Here is a 20948-nt window from a genome sequence, read left to right as displayed (position 1 = left end):
GGCCCAGATCCTATCTTAATACGATCCAGGGGAGCTATTTGTGTTTTTCCACAGGAAGAAAAAAGCCCGATTTGGATCCCAGAACTTCTAACATGTCGAGTGCTACCAGAACAAGATGCTGTTCCACCTGCTTCTGATGAGCCTGTCCTGCATGACCATTCAAGCGGAACCGAGTTGGGAGATTCTGTTGGTGTTTCCAAAACCGATGCCCATTCACCTTAATGCAAAACTATTTTCTCCTTTGTTTGACACCATTAAAACCTTTGATGTACCGTACTTGCCCTTAGACACAGAGATAGCAGGGTTAGGGGATTATACAACTCTTGCCTTATCAAGAAATTTTTGGCATGCTTTTGTGCGGAGAGACTGTGTTTCTGCTCTAGATGGTGTGCAAACTCCGTACTCAACAATAACGTGACAAAGTGGCCATAGCACAAGCTCTTGCTGTATTCAAAATGGGCACCTCTCCCTCTGTTTGGCTCAGTATCCTTAAGGAAAAGTCTTGGGTCTGTGTCTGGATAGCTCCTGCACCCTGAGCCTTTGAGGCATTGCACCAGGAATGGGTATCCTACACATAGGCAGCCTTTGCACCCTGCAGGGCTCGTTCCCATTGCACGCAGGAAGGTGCCTTACCCAAAATTATAAGATATGCTTTAGGAAAAGTGTTGGGTCTGTGTCTTGATAGTCTTTGCACCCTGAACCTTTGAGGCATTGCACCAGGAATGAGTATCCTACACATAGGCAGTCTTTGCACACTGCAGGGTTTGTTCCCATTGCACACAGGAAGGTGCCTTAAACAAAATTATTGCTGATCATGGTCTTGAACCCTAAAGGTCCAACAAGAGCCTGATGGTTGATCCGGCCATGTTTTATGTTTTATTTAAGAGAGAAGGGGGAGATGTTGAGAGCCGTTTGTGCCGCACCCAAACATGGTGCCGGCTTCTCTCCCAGAGCCCAAGAGACACAGTGCACATGTGCCAAAGATGTCACAGCCCACTCTTGGGGCATGCTAATGAGTTACTGGAGGGCGCACGAGTCTCCTGGGCATATATAAGCAGTGCATTTTCCTTCCACGTGGTCCCCTGCTCAGAGTATTGTACAATAAAGGTTGTTCACAGAAGAATCCTGTTGTTGCATGCCTTTTTCTGCCGGCCGGAAGAGGGACGCTTGACAATAAACCTGAAAGTATTAGTGTTCATTTGTTTATCTTAAATCATTTTTATACACAGATACCATTCATTATATACATATATATATATATATATATATATATATATACATACATACATACACACACACTCATATATGAATATATTACAGAAACATTTATTTTCACAGTGCAATTAGGCTGTAAATTACTAATGTTTTCCTGACCTATTTAATGGTTGCAGAGTTTGACTAATTTCTATTTCATACATGGACACGTGCTTTGCAGGAAATGTTATACGAAATAAGCCTTCTCTTTTGAGCTATAGGTGATATATTCATATGTATGTAAATAAACAATTCTGGGAGTTATTTCATACATAAATGTAAATTAGAATATAGCATCAGCACTTTGAGTCTACCAAATGTGTTTACAAAAAAAGGAAAACCAGGACAAGGTTCCAGTGTGTATTTTTTGTCACAGATCATGTTACCCTGTTCAGTTTCTCAGGGTTGGTCTCAGCCTTCAAGATCCATGGCAGTTGAACAGGCAAAGAGTTTTTGTCCATGAGTATGTTTGTAGTTATTTCCTAGCATTGTTGAAATAATAATGGTGCAATCACACCTTTAAATTTTAAATATTCATTACAGAAACTTCTGCCCAGGCTTAAGGGCTGACTCAGACACCTCTAGTTTTGTCATAGAGCCAAAATAATGCATTTTTTCTGCATTGTAGACTTTTAAGGGATGTTGTGTATTGGATTATAGCTGAAGTGATTGTGTTGCCAAAAAAGCCATTTTGATTTCATACATCAATTTTCTTAATGCAATTCAATTAAGAATACTCAAGGGAAATGGATGTATGCCACATAGCCTAATGAAATTATGGTTTGAGCAGGTTAGTCTTAGATGCCCTCCTTTGTCTCTGGTAAAATAATCAAGAAAATGGTCCCTTACCAATCTTTTAGAAGCCAGCCAACAGGTCTTAATAAGGTAACATGTGCATTCTTTCTTCCCTGAACTCTAAAACCTATCTGAAAAACAATCCGAACCCATGAGTATAATATATTCCTTTAAAGAATAATGAGCTTTATTTCATAATTACTTCACTTCTTTATATAAGCAACCTAAGTATTATTATTTTCTTTATTAGAAAATGGTACTTTTCTAGATTGGTCTGTTTTAAATAATTGTTTACTAAAATACTGGCATCAAATTCATGGAACTTTTAGAATAATTTCACTGAGTAATTTTGACAAGTGTTAAACATATCCACCTCCCTGACTTTTCCAGATTCTTTTTCTTCTTCCATGTTCTTATTTAAAAGTATAATGATGATGATGATGATGATGATGATGATGATGATGATGATGATGATGATGATGATAATGATAATGATGATGATGATAATAATAATAATAATAATAATAATAATAATAATAATAATAAATACCCAATTGGCACTTTTCATGTGATTTTGTATTTTGGACATTGTTTTAAAGCATGGTTGTGAGAGTCTACAAATTTTATGTAAATTGATTGTTTTGCCTTAGTCTGCTAACTGAGGCTTAGCCCTGAAAGCTTCTAGCATCCATATAATTTTGCTTATTCCTAGACTGTTTTCAGCCTCTGAGACTTAATCCTAAATAAGATCACCTCTCTCTTTCTCCCTCTCCACCTCCCTCTGTCCCTGTCCCTGTTTCTGTCTCTGTCTCTCTCTCTCTCCAACCTCTCTCTATCCAACTTGTCTCTGTATCGCTCTGTCTCAATCTTCAATTGGTACACTTGACCTCACCTAACTCTGGCAATCTGTTGTAATCTCCTGGCTCCTTCTCATTCTCTGGCTTGTATTGTCTTAACCTATATCTAGCTTGTTCAGTCTGTGCAGCCTGTCTCTCTATAGCAGTCCTGGTAAAAGTGTTTTCTTTTCTTTCTGTGGGTTGCTCTGTCTAATGAAGTCTCTCTTTCTTCTCACTTATCCTGAGAACTGGGCAGATTCTATTCTGTCAGTTCCTTCTCTAGTTTCAGCTGCTACTAAATTAAACATCATTTGCTTTCAAACATGTTTGTTTCTTTCAACATGCTAATTTTACCTTCATTGTTTGGGATTCATGATTTGTACTTAGGCAGAGGCACACCACACTTAGAAGCAAGTGTTTTAGTATACAACCCAATCTTGATATTCACAGTAAGGTCAGTTATACTGAGAAACTGGAAGGAGTTTAGTTCTATGTATACTTTAGCAGAAGAATAGTTTTCCTTAGGCCTATTACCTGTGAAACCACATATTCTTGGTTCAAAAATTGGGCAAAGTTGATATGTATTCAAATAAAAGTTTATTTGTGGCCTTTGACCACTTATGTAAGTTTATAATCTGTAAATATACCTGTAGGTGAAAAGGAATAGGACACATGCTCCACCATGTTCATAGCAGCCTGATTTATCATAGCCAGAAGCTGGAAAGAACTCAGATGTCTTTCAGCATAAGAATGGATACAGAAAATGTTTGGTACATTTACACAACAGAGTACTACTCAGCTATTAAAAACAATTACTTCATAAAATTCTTAGGCAAATGGATGAAAATAATAAATATCATTCTGAGTGAGGAAACACAGTCACAAAAGAACACACATGATATGCACTTACTGATAAGTGGATATTAGCCCAAAAGCTCAGAATATCCAAAATACAATTAACGAACCATATTAAGCTAAAGAAGTATAAAGACCAAAGTGTGGATGCTTTATTCCTTTTTAGAAGGGGAAACAAAATAATCACAGGACAAAATATAGGGACAAAGTGTGGAGTAGAGATGGAAGGAAAGGCCAGCCAGAGTCTGGCACATCTGGGAATCCATCCAATATGCAGTCAAGAAACCCAAGCAGTGCTTGCTGACAGGAGTCTGCTACAGCTGTCTCCTGAGAGGCTCTACCAGAGCCTTATAAATACAGAGGTGGATGCTCACAGCTTACCATTTAATTGAGAATGGGTCCCCAATGAAGGAGTTAGAAAAAGGACTGAAGGAGCTGAAGGGGTTTACAACCCCACAGGAAGAACAAAAATATCAAACATCCAGAGATCCCAGGGACTAGACCACCAAATAAAAATTACATTTGGAAAGACCTATAGCTTCAGCCACATATGTAACAGAGGATGGCCTTGTTGGGCATTCATGGGAAGATAGGCCACTGGTCTTGTCAAGGCTTGATGCCCCAAAATAGAGGAATCCCAGGGTGAGGAGGAAGGAGGGAGTGGGTGAGTAGGTGGGGAAGACCCTCATAGAATTAAGGGGAAGGCGGATGGGATAGAGAGATTCTAGAGGGGAAACCTGGGAAATAGATAACATTTAAATAAAAATATTCAATAAATGAAAAGAAGAAGAAAAAAGTAGAAGAGAATAAGAAAGCAATTTTGATGAGGGAATCAACTTTATTCTCCTTGAAATCAAAGGTAGCTGTTTGCTCTCCTCTTTTGGTGCTCATAGATATCTTCTTCTATCTTCCTGAATATCTTTATTATTATTCCATAGAGAGGTAATCATAGAAAGAAGAGCAGAAATCTGCTTTGTGTGATACTCTTTCAATCACAGTTGTTTTTGCCTTGTAATCTATATTAATACACATGGGATGCAATTTCAGTTGATAATTGCAGATCTTCTAAGAATTCCTGATGTTTTGATGAATTCAGATTTTTTTTTCAGAATTTTTTTTTGAGATAAGTACTCATATAGCAAAGATTGTTGATAAAACTGAGTATCTGCTCAATATGGCCTGATACCTTTTATTCCTGTGCCTGTATCTCACAAAGGCTGGCATTACATACCTCAGAACTAACATTTATAAACATAAATGCCTAATCACAGAAATAATATGATATTTAATAAATAACTGAATGAATTTAATAGTTCACATATTGCCTTTTAAGTAATTAAAACATAATTTGATATATTTTTATGAAATTAGAATCATGTTCACTATGGAAAACATATAAGGTCAATTATGTGTAGCATGGCATGCATATTATATAAATAACTTATATCCAAATTAGAAAGACAAAAATAATCACATTAAATAAGCATTATATATACACATTTACATGCAATTGTGAACATTATTTTATGCTCTTGTGGGTTTTATTTGAAACATAAATTACAATAACAATATTTTGTGCTTTTTTATAATTATAAGATTTGCATTTAATTTTACTCATCCTATAAATTTTACAGTAAAAAATTACAAATGTTCTCTCTAATAGATAAAAATCACATTCAATCTAAATTTGGGTGTAACCTTCAAAATAGAGGACAGGTGCAACATTCTGACAACCTTTACTTTCAGCAATGTCCATTTTGTGAACACAGCACCTATATTTAGCAAAGGCAGAGAACAAAATCCATGAAAGAAAAGTTTACATTTGTTGAGCAGAGAGCATCAAACCAGAAGAGGTGAGTTCTAAAACTCCTTCAGTTCATTGCTGCTGGAGGATAGTTTCCGGGTCACTGCACTAAGTGAAGAAGGTCAATTGGAACCCACATTCTTTCACTTTAAGGAGGCAGACATGGAAGGCAGAGGAGGTGAGAGCCTTAGAATTGCCCAGCAGTGTAGTGGGGAAAGAATGATGTATACGAAGTAAAGCATAACACTAATGTCTTCAGGGACTTGCCTTTGAACCTCAGCTGAGTTCAGTTTCTTCTTGAATTAATAGAAACATATCTGTGGCATAGAGATATCCTTCAAAAACAAACTCAGTAATGCCCCGTGCTCTCAGTGAGAACATGGTGTAAGTGCCTTCTGTTTAAATCCATCAATTGGAAGCCAAAGAATTCTAAATACTTAGACCACTAGGGATATATGAGGAGGCATGGTGCCTCAATAATTAGACTATGTAAGACACAGAGTTAAGACAGCATTAAAGGTGACTTAACAAAATTCAAACATTAATTAAATTGACTATAAGAAGCTTTCCTGTGCATGTGACGTTCATCACTACTCAAAGTAATGATGATGATGATGATGAAATGCTTTCATCAAAATAGCATTTGATATCCAATTTAAAGTTTTTATGGAAATGAATTTTTTTTAAAAGTTACTGTGGGAAAATAAATGAACTTACTAAAGGAAGTGGGAGTACTGAGAGATTAATTTCTTCTGCAAAGGCAACCAATATTTTTCCTTGTCTTCTGAGAAAGAAGCACTCACATTCCTTTAATTCTTACTGTGTGTTCACGATTGTTTTGTGGAGAAAAAAATCTTGGTCATAAAAACATTTTTTAAACGTTGGAATAGGGATATGTTTATATATTTATACAGGTAAACTTCCTCCAGAACAAAATCCAATCAAGTTTGAGTCATAGAATTATAAAACAATGCCCCCTATAGAAAATACAAAGAAATATTTAGTGTCCTATAGAGTAGTCACGATTAAAATCTGTGCATTTATTTCTGTTTTGTTAAGTAAGTTTGTTTAATTTAAAACAAATGATTTCTATACTTATAGTTTATTCAAGTGCCTGCCTCACTCAGAGAGTACCTACCTCTGTCCATTGTTCTGAAACTGAAGACACTGGAAAAGCCACAGAGAATATGCACATACCCTTGCTGCTATTCCTATTAATCTTCTTGTTTGTGGTTCATAAATGCCATTGCATGCTGCAGTCCCCCTGATTTAAAAAATGGCTTTGTTTAATTGATTTTTTTTTCATATTAAAGGAAGGTTTACTGGAAAGGTGCTTTCAAGCAAGCAGGTTCACTGTCCCCAAGGAAGGAGGACATGGAAGTCACCATAGGTGGCCAGGGGTAGTTGGGGAGAAAGATACAAAGACCAAGTGCAAAGACATAGTGAAGGAGGAAGAAGGAGATGGTGAGAGAGAGAGGAAGAGCAAAGAGAAGAGGAAGAGGGAGGGGAGCAGTGAGAGCGGGAGCTGAATTCATTTTCTTGAATTTCCTTTTTACGCATTTTTTGAGGGAACTGGAAGAAAACAAATATTGGAATGCTGAACATTTTCACAGTTTACTGATGGTTCATTTGCAATATATTGCATATGTTAGGATGTCCTTTTCAGTCCTGCTATCATGTTAGATGGAAAGTATTAGGTAAGGACAGCAATTCTAAGACAGAAATAAAGAATAATCTCTAAGCAGAATTGTGTATGGTTATTTCTAAGAATAAAAGGATACTGCTTCACTATAACCGGCACTTAGAAACTGAATTTGCTATAAAAAGCATTGATACATTTAGTCCCACAAGGTAACAAACAGCAGCTTGACAGCCTGGTACCTCTGCCTTCATCTGTGTCTCTCATTTGCTTTAGTTACTCATTCACCCCTGCAGATTACTGGTTAGTCACTCAAGGCATATATGTAGAGCCTGGTCCTATTTAGCCCTTGCTCAACCTCCTCAAGTCTGGAATCAAAGAAAAAAAGGGGTAGCTGGCTTTCTGACTGTCAGCTTTTACAATGTTGTGTTGTAGATTTTCCCATTTACAGCTGAAAATTTTGAAGCCAGTGTCTTAAATAACCAACTACCCACAGTTTCAAACTATCAAGGTCTAGAAGAGCAGACATCTCTTAAATGACGGCATTTTTGGATGTTGTGCATTGCATAGTAGAATCAGAGAATGCTGCACTGAGAATTACAAACATGACAGAATTGGTGACTTCTTGGAGCCTTTATTTGAAACCAGAAGCAGGACAATGATCAAAGAGGTCACACTTTCATAATCTTGCAAAAAAAAAAAAAAAAAAAAAAAAAGACTATCTGAATACAAAAATTTCCCCTCAAACTGGTTGGAAGTAAAATGGTTTTACCGCTATTCTTCCCCATGTTGTGACCTATTGGCTGCACTCAGTCTGATGGCATCCCCAAACCTGGAAAAATCATGTTCTGAAATTCACTAGTAAAAACAACTATGTAGAAAATAAACCTGCTGTCAAATCCTGTGTAAAACCAAAGTAGAAATCCTCTCTATTTTTGACTTCTCTAGAGACAGAAATGTTGGGAGAAAACTTATCAGTGGACAGCTTTAGAGTCCGGCCAGTTTGCAAAGGGAGCTTCTATGTCATCTCCATTTGATCTTTTTAATACAGAGGTAGGGCATTTTTATGTAAAAGTCAAAATCCTGGATGTTCTAAAGCTGGTCAGTGTCTATAAAGCAACTGCAGAAAACCCTATTGATTCTTGTCTATCACTGGAGGTTAACACAGTAAGAAAGAAGGAAACATGATACATTCTAACTTCCCTCAACCCTTTCCTATTGGGTCAGTTTGAGAGGACTACATGGTAGAGGAAGTTGTTTTAGAGGAAGGATAAAGGCTTATTAGACTGTGAATATTTGAGCTATATGTTCCTAATTTTCAATGTAATTTATTCTAGCAAATGGTTTTGAACACTAATCAAAAGTATGAAGGGGAACATATCGAACTGACTGACTCAGAAATGATTGCTGTTCTGTCTCACGATTTTAGTTCCAAGATGGGCATTCTGAGATGAGTATACGTGGTTATTATATGCTGCTTCTTAGTGATTCTCAGTCTTTTATTTTTCTTCTTTTTCTGCATTCACTGCTAATTCTCTATTGCCTGCCCCTCAGTGCCAGGATCAATTAATGGATTGAGAACAGTTTTTCAGGAACAAACTGCAGAGCCTATTCTGTCTGGGAAACAAAGAACCTGGAACACATTGAAAAGAAAGGAATTTTCTGTCTTAGGTCCCACAAATAACCTTGAGGCCCAATAAGTTCATTCCCTGCGATTACGGATTTTGAAATGTAAAAAACTAACATAAACTAAGAGTGGATATCTATTGCCATCCAGTGGTTACTTTCAGCAACTGTGTAAACTGTTCATCTGAAACAGTTTTTTCTTTATCCAGTGAATTTGATGTTTAGGTTTTAATTTAATCACTCACTTCCTGGAAAAGCCCAATTTCTTATTCTGAAATCCTACTAAGTTTAATTAGATGATTTATTTACATCAATTTAATATTTGTTTAGGAATGACTATGGCTCTATAACATTGCAAGAATTTCACATCATTTTCAAAATAACCAATTCTTAGCCAGGCAATGAAAGAATGCAGAATGCATTTCTGGAAATGCACATGTGTCTGTGTGTGTGTGTGTGTGTGTGTGTGTGTGTGTGTGTGTGTGTGTGTGTGTGACTTTATATACAATTGACATGTATATACATTTCTATGTCATTTTATTTATGAATAATTTCAAATTCCAATTTTAACAGAATAAATCATTCTATTTATTTCAGTTGTAAAAGTGCTCTACTCAGAATTATTGAAAACATATATACACATACACAAACATGCACACCAGATGAAAGTAGACATTCTAAAATTAAACATAATACACAGTAATTACTAAATAGATTTCTCTTTTCTTAAATTATATTATAACATCCAGGCTGACCTTAAAGTATGTAGCAAAAATAAACATGAGTGAAATATTGTCAACAATGAAATCACTGGATCTTGCAGTAATCACAAAGCTAAATATAGAACGGTGTCATGGAAGCTTAAGGGAGAAAGAAAAGAATAAAACCTGCACAAAAGAACAGAATTCTTTCTGAATTCTAAAATTTCCTTCAAACAACTTTCCTTCCATCCATGAACTTAAAGATTAATATCCTTTCAGTGCATCTTACCATGAAATTTTTTCTTGCTTTCTTCTTCTTATGATTGCTTGGTGGATGTTTTCATTTAATAATGTCCAAAAATTAAATGTCGACTTCAAGTGCAATCTATTAAAAGACACAGCTTAAGGATTTAGTATACAATTATATGTGCTGAACAGGGTGCAAAAAGGAGAAACCTTTGGAGAATTATGTGAAAAGGTGAGTAAAATGTAAGCCAAAAGAATGAGTGTTGTCAATAGCACCATTCAAGAACAAAGACAATGCGCCCAGGATGCAGCTACTGAAATTATTGCATTAGACACAGGCTGAAGTCTTTTAACTGCCACAAGGGAAAGAGACAACAAAGTTACACAAGTCAGCAGAAGAGAACAGCTATTGTATGGCAAAAAGTTCAGAAATAAAAATATCTCTGAGAACACTGTTCTCAAGTTATAGCAGTAACAGTTTAGCAATGATTTTTTTATATTTGACCTAGTTTATGTATCTGCTATCAATGATACATTCTTGAGCACTTATCTGGAAAAATAATAAATAATTTTTCAGTTATGTAGTTTTTTCTTTGCCTTGGAGACTATTTTATATCAAGTTGCCAGATTTTAATTTAACTTATCTGTGGAGGTCAATGTTTAAAGTTCACAATTTTAAGTGATATCGTGCAATGAAAAGGAGCTTAATATTTAAGTTGCTCTATCTGCTGATCAACACAATTTGGTCATTCCAGAATAAATACCTACAATATTACTGCATAATATCTTATAGAATTGTGTAATCATTAGATGTTAACTAAATAAAATACAATTAATAAATTATAGCCATTTCCACAGCTATTCCCTTTACTCTAGATTGACTCAAGTTTCACAGGTAGGAAGAGAAAGGTAGAGAGCTATGTATTTCCATAAATTGAGAATACATACCTGAGGTTATTGATCAAATGAAGATTTCAAAATTGTTCACATGGGATGATTTCTTTTGTGTCAACATAGTTTACAAAGAATGACTAACAAGGTCTGACAATATATTCTTATATAACTACATCAGAAAAAAATCCTCATCGATAAATCAGAAACCTCAAAATGTAAAACAGTTGATGATTCTTGCTGTTTTAGCATTAAAATGAAAACATTCACTATAAACATAAAACCTACATATCTGAGTGAAATTTGGTCAAATAACTCTTCCATTATTCAGTCAAGTCTTTGTTAATTTTTATTTCAAAATAAGTCATTTAGACAAGAAATGTTGTTGTATGCTTACTTTGCATGTTACAAACAATTTTCAGTGATGACATTTCTCAGTCTTTATGACATCAAACAATAAATCATCAGCAATCATACTTGTCTTTCTACATTCAATATTTCTTGCAATGCCTCTGGCCTTAAATATTTTGTTAAAATGTGTATTACTTTCTATCTGAGACTGACCCAGAAATGATTGTATCTCAAAGCTCTATTCTAAGTGCTGTAGGAGCACGCATTCAAGAAAGTATTCTAGAGATCATTAGCCAGTGTAATATTGCAAAATGATTCTCACAGATAAAGAAGTTCCTGTGCCCTGGAATAATTAGACACCTCCCATTGTTGTATTTTTTTCTAATACTAATCCTTGCTAGAATATCTGAAGGTACTTTTTTATAACTAAAGCCAAGTAATGTCAGTAGTGATTCTAGAAGGAGATGTTAGAGTGGGAAGACAGTGTGGTGCTGGGGTTGTAGGTTTTAGAGCACTGAATAAGTTTCTTGCCCCAATTTTTAAGAGTGCTCCAAGACATCATACTGTAGAGACTTCATGGATTCACTGTCTACACATGGAGCTGGAGGAATGTAGATGCCAAACACATGGCTTTCTTCTTTGTATGGTTCCCTTTCTTCTTCCACATTAAACAAGAGATGGGCATCTTTGATGTGTTTCCAGAAAGTCTCAGAGCCCTGACTTTCTTCAGAAGACACCTTCAAAACTAGCCACAGAGTTATTTTTAAAATTTACTCCATCGCACTGAGTTTTGTAAAGTATGAAATTGAAATATCAAAGAGTAGAAAGGATGTGACTTAGTCTAATGTTAGCTATAAAACACGATTAGAATTTTTCATCTTTTCCACTTGGAATTATAAAACACTCACTTGTTCGGGCCCATTTTTCTGTCTTCACTTGAGCTTAGTTCCTGTAAGATGATAGTTTATATATGAATGACTTCTTAGAATGTTACAATGTGTACAGAAGTGTAGTCACCAGTTGTTCCTATTAACTTTGACAAAAAACAGGGGCCTGCCTTTTAAAACTATTTTCTGGGTGGCAGATTTCAAGCACTAAAATTACCTGTATTTACTTATAAATAAATTTACACTAAACTTATTGCTTTACATGATATAAAACTGGATTTTTTGACTGAGGAAAAGAGATAAAATTTAACCTATAGCTAGACTGTCTGTGTTTTAATAGTAAAAATATAATGACTTTGTCGGTCATCAATATCCAAATATATCTGATTATATATTTATCCTTGTGGTATTAGCAATTAGAGATCAATTGAATACTCTTTGGTAATGAAATAAGGACTGTGAACTTTACAAGCTATATATTTTTCATGGTAAGTATCATCTGCATCCAAGTTTAAATAACCCATCTATATATGTATGTATATATTTATATATGTCACATATATTAGACATATATTTGTATATATATATATATATATATATATATATGTCACAAGTGCATCAGTATCCATGTGTATAGAACACATAAATGAAAATTCCTAAACATGAACAGTATTTACCTTAAATTTTACCTTAAATGTTTATAATGATAAATAATATTCAGTAATAATCCATACATGGTGGACCATTAGAGTGCTTACTTTCAACTTTAATTCTCTGGTGCAAAATAATGTCACGAAATTACATTGCTATACATATTATACATAATAAAATAATTCCTAAGCTCTAAATAGCAACCCAGAGTCTTCAGACCAAGTTACATTTCTAAGATGTTTACAAAGGTTTGTGCAGTTTGATAAGGTGAACTTGGGAGAAACAAGGAAACAAAAATTAAGAGTTCAGCAGTCTATTATCTTTACTGCAAGGTTAGTCACTACTGTTGTTTTATTGATTGCTACTTATAAACTATAGAATACATTATATTGTATGTTTCATACTTATTTTTAAAACATTTTCTTTATCAAGAAATTATCAAACACAAGTGTTATGTATCAGAGAATGAAAATATTGGAAAGTATGAGTTTTTAAAATGATTTTTTCTTTTTTCTTTTTATCTTTTATTGGATATTTTCTGAATTTATATTCCAGGTGTTATCCCCTTTCCTCCTAGTCCCATCTTTCATCCCTCTCCCATTGCCTCCATGAAGATGATCCCTCTCTCAACCTCCCTTTTCCACCTTAGGATCTTGAGAAAGAATAGAAGGAGCTGAAAGTGTCTACAACCCCATGAGAAGAAAAACTATCAATTAACCAAACCCACCACAACTCCCAGGGAAAGTGTGTGTTTTAATGTTTTGTTCAGAATGCAATTTGAGGCCAGTGTAAAATTTCAGGGAATAAACACTGTTTCAGCCAAGTCTAAGAAACTGACTTCTATCCTTAAAACTCACATCGTTAAAGGTCACAACTGACTCCTAAAATATATTTCTAGTTATCTAAATGTTTTGTGGCATACACAAGAATCAATACAAAGAGAGATCCATACAGAATATTAAATTTTAAAGGAATGATAAAAGTTTATGTAACTCAAGTTTTAATTTTAATTCCTATTAGGCAACAATATAATTCCAAAGATAGAAAAGAAATTTAATAAATGTAAAGCAGGGAATGTATGAGTATTATCTTTCATGGTAATTCTAATTTATCCCTTTATTACATGATGTACGTATGTGATTACTATTAGGTATTACATATGCATGTTTATATGTTTATAATTTGAAGCTGAAAATTCACTTATTGTAACTATTTAAAATATAATAACTTAATTATAGTTTTTCCATTATGCAACTATATATATATATATATATATATATATATATATATATATATATATATCAAATTAAAGAAATTTTTTAAATAGGCAACAAATTAAATTTTATTTTAAGCCCCTTTGCTGCTAAAGCAATATATTATTATAATTCATTGAAAATCATAAGTATTTTGACTATAATTTCTCTTCTCAAAATTTCTTCTGGTCTATTTCTTCAAAAAAATTTTTACTTCATCTTTTGATGTGGGAAAACCATGTCATTAACATAGCAACAGCTGGAGTTCCCTCCATCACAAGGTAAAACTAAAGTGGTGTAAATGTTTAGTCTTTTTGTTTGAATGTAAAAAAATATGAAATATTATTCATTTAGAATTATGTGCAGCTAAATTTAGAAACAATATTTGACACTCAGAAGCTTGGTTTTTCAAAGTTCATAAGAATACATAGCAAGATGCTTTTTTGTGAATTATATAGCGACCCAAACTAAGAACTAAAAAGCCAGAAACAGTGACATCAAAATGACCTCACTGAGCCCTGGAAGACATTCCCTAGGTCAAGAGAACTTGTAGAATCCCAGCCGAACATCATTTCTATGTGTTCTCCTATAGGTGGTACTGAGGTGTTTTTATTACCAGGTTTCTCCTTCCTATAAGTTTGCTTTTGTGTGTGTGTGTGTGTGTGTGTGTGTGTGTGTGTGTTTGTGTGTGTGTGTCAAATGAACTAAAATATATTTTATTTTTTATTAGATATTTTCCTTATTTACTTTTGAAAATTTTGTCCTTTCTCAGTATTCCCTCTGCAGTTAACCTATTTCATCCTGCCTCCCTGGGCCTGTATGCACCACAACCCAACCACCCATCCACTCTCTCCCAATTCCCTGTCTAGGCATTCCCCTACACTAGGGCATCCAGGTTTCACAGGACCAAGGGCTTCTCCTCTCATTGATACCCAATAAAGCCATCCTCTGATGAATATGCTGCTGGAGCCATGGTTCCCTCCAACTGTAATCTTTGGTTTAGTTCAGTATCTAGGAACTCTGAGGGTCTGGTTGGTTGATATTGTTCTTCCTATGGGGATGTAAACCCATTCAGCTCTTTCAGTCCTTTCTCTACTTCCTCCAATGGGAACCCCATTTCATGGTTGGCTGAAAATATCCACCTCTGCATTTGTTAGGCTCTGACATAGCCTTTCAGAAGAGAGCTATATCAAGCTCCTGTCAGCATGCACTTTATTGAATCTGCAAAATTGTCTGGGTTTGGTGTCTTTAAATGGAATGGATCTGCAAGTGGGGCACTTTCTGGATGGTCATTCATTCAGTCTCTGCTCCAAACTTTGCCTCCATATTTCCTCCTGTGAGCATTTTATTCCCCCCTTCTAAAAATGAAGCACCCACACTTTGGTCTTTCATCTTTTTGAGCTTCACGTGGTCAGTAAATTTTTACATGGGTATTCTGAGCTTTTGGGCTAATATCCATGTGTCAGTGAGTGTGTTCTTTTGTGACTGGGTTACCTCACTCAGAATAATAGTTTCTAGTTCTATTCATTTTCCTAAGAATCTCATGAAGTCATTGTTTTTAATAGCTGAGTAGTACCCAATTGTGTAAATGTACCACATTTTCTGTATCCATTCCTCTGTTAAAGAGCATTGGGGTTCTTTCCAGCTTTTGGCTATTATAACTAAGACTGCAATGATCATAGTGGAGCATTTGTCCATGTTATATGTTGGAGCATTTTTTGGGTATATGCCCAAAATTGACATAGCTGAGTCCTCACATAGTATTATATCCAGTTATCTGAGGAACCAGCAGACTGATTTCCAGAGTGGTTGTACCAACTTGCAATCCCACCAACAATAGTAGAGTGTTTTCCTTCTCCACATCATTTCCAGCATCTACTATCACCTGAGTTTTTGATCTTAGCCATTTTAACTGGTGTGACGTGGAATCTCAGGGTTGTTTTGATTTAAATTTCTTTAATAACTAAGGATGCTGAACAGTTCTTTATGTGCCTCTCAGCTATTGGTTATTCCTTTATAAATCAGTTTAGAATTTTTTGTATATCTCTGTCCCCCATTTTTAATAGCATTAATTGATTCTCTGGGGTCTAACTTTTTGAGTTCTTTGTATGTATTGAATATTAGCCCTCTGTCAAATAAAGGATTGGTCATTATGTATTCCTAATCTGTTGATTTTCATTTTGTCCTATTGACGGTGTCCTTTTCCTTACAGAAGTTTTACAATTTAATATGTCCCATTTGTCCAATCTTGACCTTAGATCATAAGGCATTGGCGTGGTGATCAGAAAAATTTCTCCTGTGCCCAAGTATTCGAGGTTCTTACTAACTTTTTTCCCTTCTATTAATTTCAGTGTATCTGTTTTTATATGAAGGTCCTTGATCTACTTGGATCTGAAATTTGTAGAAGGAGATAAGAATGGAACGATTTGCATTACTCTACATGCTTGCCACCAATTGAACCAGCAAAATTTGTTGAAAATACTGCCTTTATAAATTTATCAATGAAAACATTTAGAAAAATATATTTACATATGGTCTAATAAAGTAAGTCCTTCTCAAATAACACATTTAGGTTTAAGTAGCTTAACTGTGATATATTGTCTAATATTTATTTTGTGTTTTATATTAAAATAATAATCTTCAATAAAATTAAAATGTAAATGTTTATAATACATTCTCTCTATTTTGTCATCAAAATTATATGAATTCCAAGTGATATTTTTTAATATTATTAAAGACGCCAGACTTTTCCAAATCACTTTTTGTAAACTTTCAAGTTCCATAATTATCCACCTAACCACACATGTATTGATTAAAGATAACCTGTGCACTGATGATTCTAATTACAGAAGTTACTGGTAATTCCTACACTATACTGGGTAACATTCTGTGGAAAACAAACATGGATTAATAATTCGTGTGCTTGACTTGGAAAAAAATCATGATTAAAACTAATGTTAAGATTTTAACAGTATTGAAAATATTTAGTCATAGTTTTGTTTAGGTATAAATGGCAATGTCTCTGAACAAATACATTGATGAGCTGAATCCAATATGAACTTAATACTTAATGCTGACTTCTTAGATTTTCTTTGCCAGTCTTAGTTTTAGTTTGAAATTGACCATTTTGGATAAATTTTTAGAAAGAAAAATAGCAACTGATATAGTGCATTTATGTCCTTTTTCTTGAACTCTATTTATTTTCACATTGAGGAATATTAAAAAAGTTAAATAAAATAGCCAGAAAGAAAAAAAATGAGATAACAGAGGAAAACTGACTTTTGCCAACTTCATGTTGTAAGCTAGTTGACCTGTTCTTAGCTATCACTGCATTTTATGAATATTTTATTAAATTCTTACTAGTGAATTTAATACCATGTGAATTCACTAGGTAATTTATCAAGGTTTTGATTAAATATCTAAAGCAGATAAAATTTTTCACACCGGCGTGCAGACCAAATATTCAGGCCATTTGCCACCAGGAATAGTAGATATCCAGGGACACAGGCCTGGCAAGACTGCACTGTCAACGGGAGAGATGGGTACCAATCACTGACAATAAGACCATGTATAATCACACACAACAAGATGGCAAGAGGAAAATGAAAGAACCTAAGTAACAGAAACCAAGACAACATGGCAATATCAGAACCCAGCTCTCCCATCACAGCAAGCAGTGGAATGCAAAACTCCCCAGAAAAAGAAGACTTAGACCTGAAAGCATACCTCAAGAAAATGATGGAGATCTTTGAGAAGAGCATGAATAACTCCCTTAAACAAGTACGGGAGGACAACCATAATGAAATAGATGCTTTTAAAGAGGAAACACAAAAAAATACTCAAAGAAATACAGAAAAACATAACTAAAGAGATGAAGGAAATGAAAATGAAAATAGAAACAATAAAGAAAACACTAAAAGAGACAACCCTGGAAGATAAAAACCAAAAAAAAAAAAAAAAAAAAAAAAAAACAAAAAATAAGAAAAGAAAAGAAAAGAAAAGAAATCAGGACTCAAAGATGAAATCATCTCATCATCTCTAAGAGACTACAAGAGATGGAAGAGAGAATCTCAAGGAGCAGAAAACAACATTGAAAACACAGACAAAACTGTCAGAAAAGATGCAAAAACCAAAAAGCTCCTAATCCAAAATGTCCAGGAGATCTAAGACACAATGCGAAGATGAAACCTAAAGATAATAGAAATTGAAGAGGGTAAAGAATATCAACTAAGAGGCGCAGTAAATATCCTCAACAAGATTGAAGAAGAAAACTTCCCTACCCTTAAGAATAAGATGACCATGAGCATAAAAGGAGCCTACAGAACTACAAATAGAGTGGACCAGAAAAAAAAATTCTTCCCGACATATAATAGTCAAAATGCCAAGTGCCCAAAGCAAAGAAAGAATACTAAGAGCAGTAAGGGGAAAATGTCAGGTAACATATAAAGGGAGACCAATCAGAATCACACCCGATTTCTCAACAGAGACTATGATAGCTAGAAGAGCCTGGACAAACATCATACAGACACTAAGAAAACACAAATGACAGCCCAGGCTGCTACACCCAGCAAAACTCTCTATCACCATAGATACAGAGACCAAGATATTCCAGGACAAAATTAAATTTACAAAATATCTCACCACAAATCCAGTCCTACAACGAATAATAGGTGGAAAACCCAATACAAGGAGGGAAACTATATCCTAGAAAAAACAAGAAAATAAATAAGCAAGAAAACCAAAAAGAAAAGAAGAAAGACACACAGACACAATTCTACGTCTACAAGCAAAAATAGCAGGAAACAGCAACCATTATTCCTTAATATCTATTAACATAAATGAATGCATCTCCAATAAAAAGACATAAGCTTTCAGACTGGGTACCTAAACAGAATCCAGCATTTTGCTACATACAGGAAACTCATCTCAGAGATGAAGACAGACTTTATCTCAGAGTAATACGCTGGAAAAAAAAAATCCAAGCAAAAGGCCCCAAAAAAACAAGCTTGAGTAGCCATTCTAATATCAAAAAAAATGTAAATCAGAGAAATGCAAATCAAAACATCTCTGAGATTCCACCTCACACCAGTCAGAATGGCTAAGATCAAAAATTCAGATGACAGCAGTTGCTGGAAAGGATGCTGAGAAAATGGAACACTCCTACACTTTTGGTGGTGTTGCAAACTGGTACAACCACTCTGGAAATCAGTCTGGCGATTACTCAGAAAATTGGACATAGTACTACCTGAAGATCCAGTTATTCCACTTCTGAGCATATATCCCAGAGACGCTCCAACATACAACAAAGACACATGCACCGCAATGTTCATAGCAGCCCTATTTATAATAGCTAGAAGCTGGAAAGAACCCAGATGTCCTTCAGTAGATGAATGGACACAAAAATTATGGTATATTTACACAATGGAGTACTACTCAGCCATCAGAAACAATGACTTTATGAAATTCTTAAGAAAATGGATGCATCTAGAGAATATCAATCTGAGTGAGGTAACCCATTCACAAAAGAACAGACATAATATACATTCACTGATAACTGGATACTAACCCCAGAAAACTCTGAACAACCCAGAAACAACTCACAGGCTATATGAAGCTCAAGAAAAATAAAGGCCAAAAAATGAAAGCCTCAATCCTTCTTAGGAAAAAAATAAATATATAGCACCCTCTTAGAGTGTGGTACATCTGGACCTTAAATCATTAATAATCCAAGAGCTATAATAATAGCCTTGTGGCAATTTTTGGTATTCATAGATCATTATGCTTAATCTATACTCAATAAGAAATCTGTTTCCATGTTGCATTCTGTCCTATATGTACTTTATACTTATGGTAACTAGTGGGATTTCAATGCATGCTATTAAACCTGTAAAATAATTAAGTACTGACTAAATTATTCATATAATCTTATGCCAAAAATACCTTTAAAATCTGAATATGTATCCCTCTTTTTTAAAAATAAAGTTTTCAGAACAAAAAAAAAAAAAAAGAATTTCACCTCAAACATAGTCAACATAATGACATAAAATTAAACTTCCATGTTATTAATGCTCTAATACTTTATTATAAAGACATTTAACAATTCTGTACTCAGTATTAGAGTAAAGAAAGTTATATCATTCTCATTAAATTATCACATTTATAAATATGTACAGATGCTTGAAGTTAGAGAAATAGCTTGTGAAGAAAGTAAGTTTTAACTTACCAGCTTTAAAATCAGTAAAATAACAATAAAGACAGACACTGCAGAATAAATAAATGATTCTAGGAATAATCTTTTAAAGGAAATAATCAAGGAGAATTCAAAATGACAGAATTGGTGACTTGCTTTCATTTAGGAAATAAGGGTGTGCTGTAAACAAGGTTGGCCTTAAGCTCTGGATCCTTTAACCTCAGCATCCTATATCAGCACTCCTGTTTAAGATGAGAGTTTTATGTGAAAAGACAACCATTCACCACTAACTCAGTAACGCATGATATCTAAAGGGCTTTGGTCTATTTTAGAAACACAGTATTTAATTTGTGTTTTGATGGATTGGTAGGAGTCTGTCATATGTAAAAATGAAAATAGCAATTAATAAATTATATCTGAAGTGAAGGGAAGACAAAAAAAGTGAAACTTTTGCTAGGCATTGAGTTTTAGAACCTGAAGCAGTATTAAGTAAGATAAGGTATTCTCTAAGACTAACATGAACATGTATTTTTAACAAATATCACCCAAATATTCAAGGGAATAAAGAGGGCTACATATAGAACTATTTGACAGCCTGGACATAAACTTAAAATCTTTATGTCCCATTAACTCCAGTAATACTGTTAATAATGTATGGCTGACAAAACAGTGCCGAGATGATATAAATAATTTAGCAAACCACGCAGCATTATAGTGACCTATTATTTCTTTGAATAAGTGAATATGATTTCTTAGGGTGAGGTTACTTATGCAGTGCTGTTACAGCCTTTAAAACTGAATGTCAGTCAGTTTCAACACCGAAAACTCATATATAAAATATAGGATGGGATAGTAATACTGAGATTGGTTACCTACAAGGGTACAAAGATCTGATACATATCAGTTTCCTTGACTATATATAATTAATACGTATGTTGATAAGTTCAGTTGCAGAGACCTTTTAGATAT

Source organism: Micromys minutus (genome assembly GCF_963924665.1).
Source record: "Micromys minutus genome assembly, chromosome: 5".
Classification (NCBI taxonomy): domain Eukaryota; kingdom Metazoa; phylum Chordata; class Mammalia; order Rodentia; family Muridae; genus Micromys; species Micromys minutus.
The sequence above is the reverse complement of the archived record's forward strand: the minus strand, read 5'-3'. Positions refer to the sequence as shown.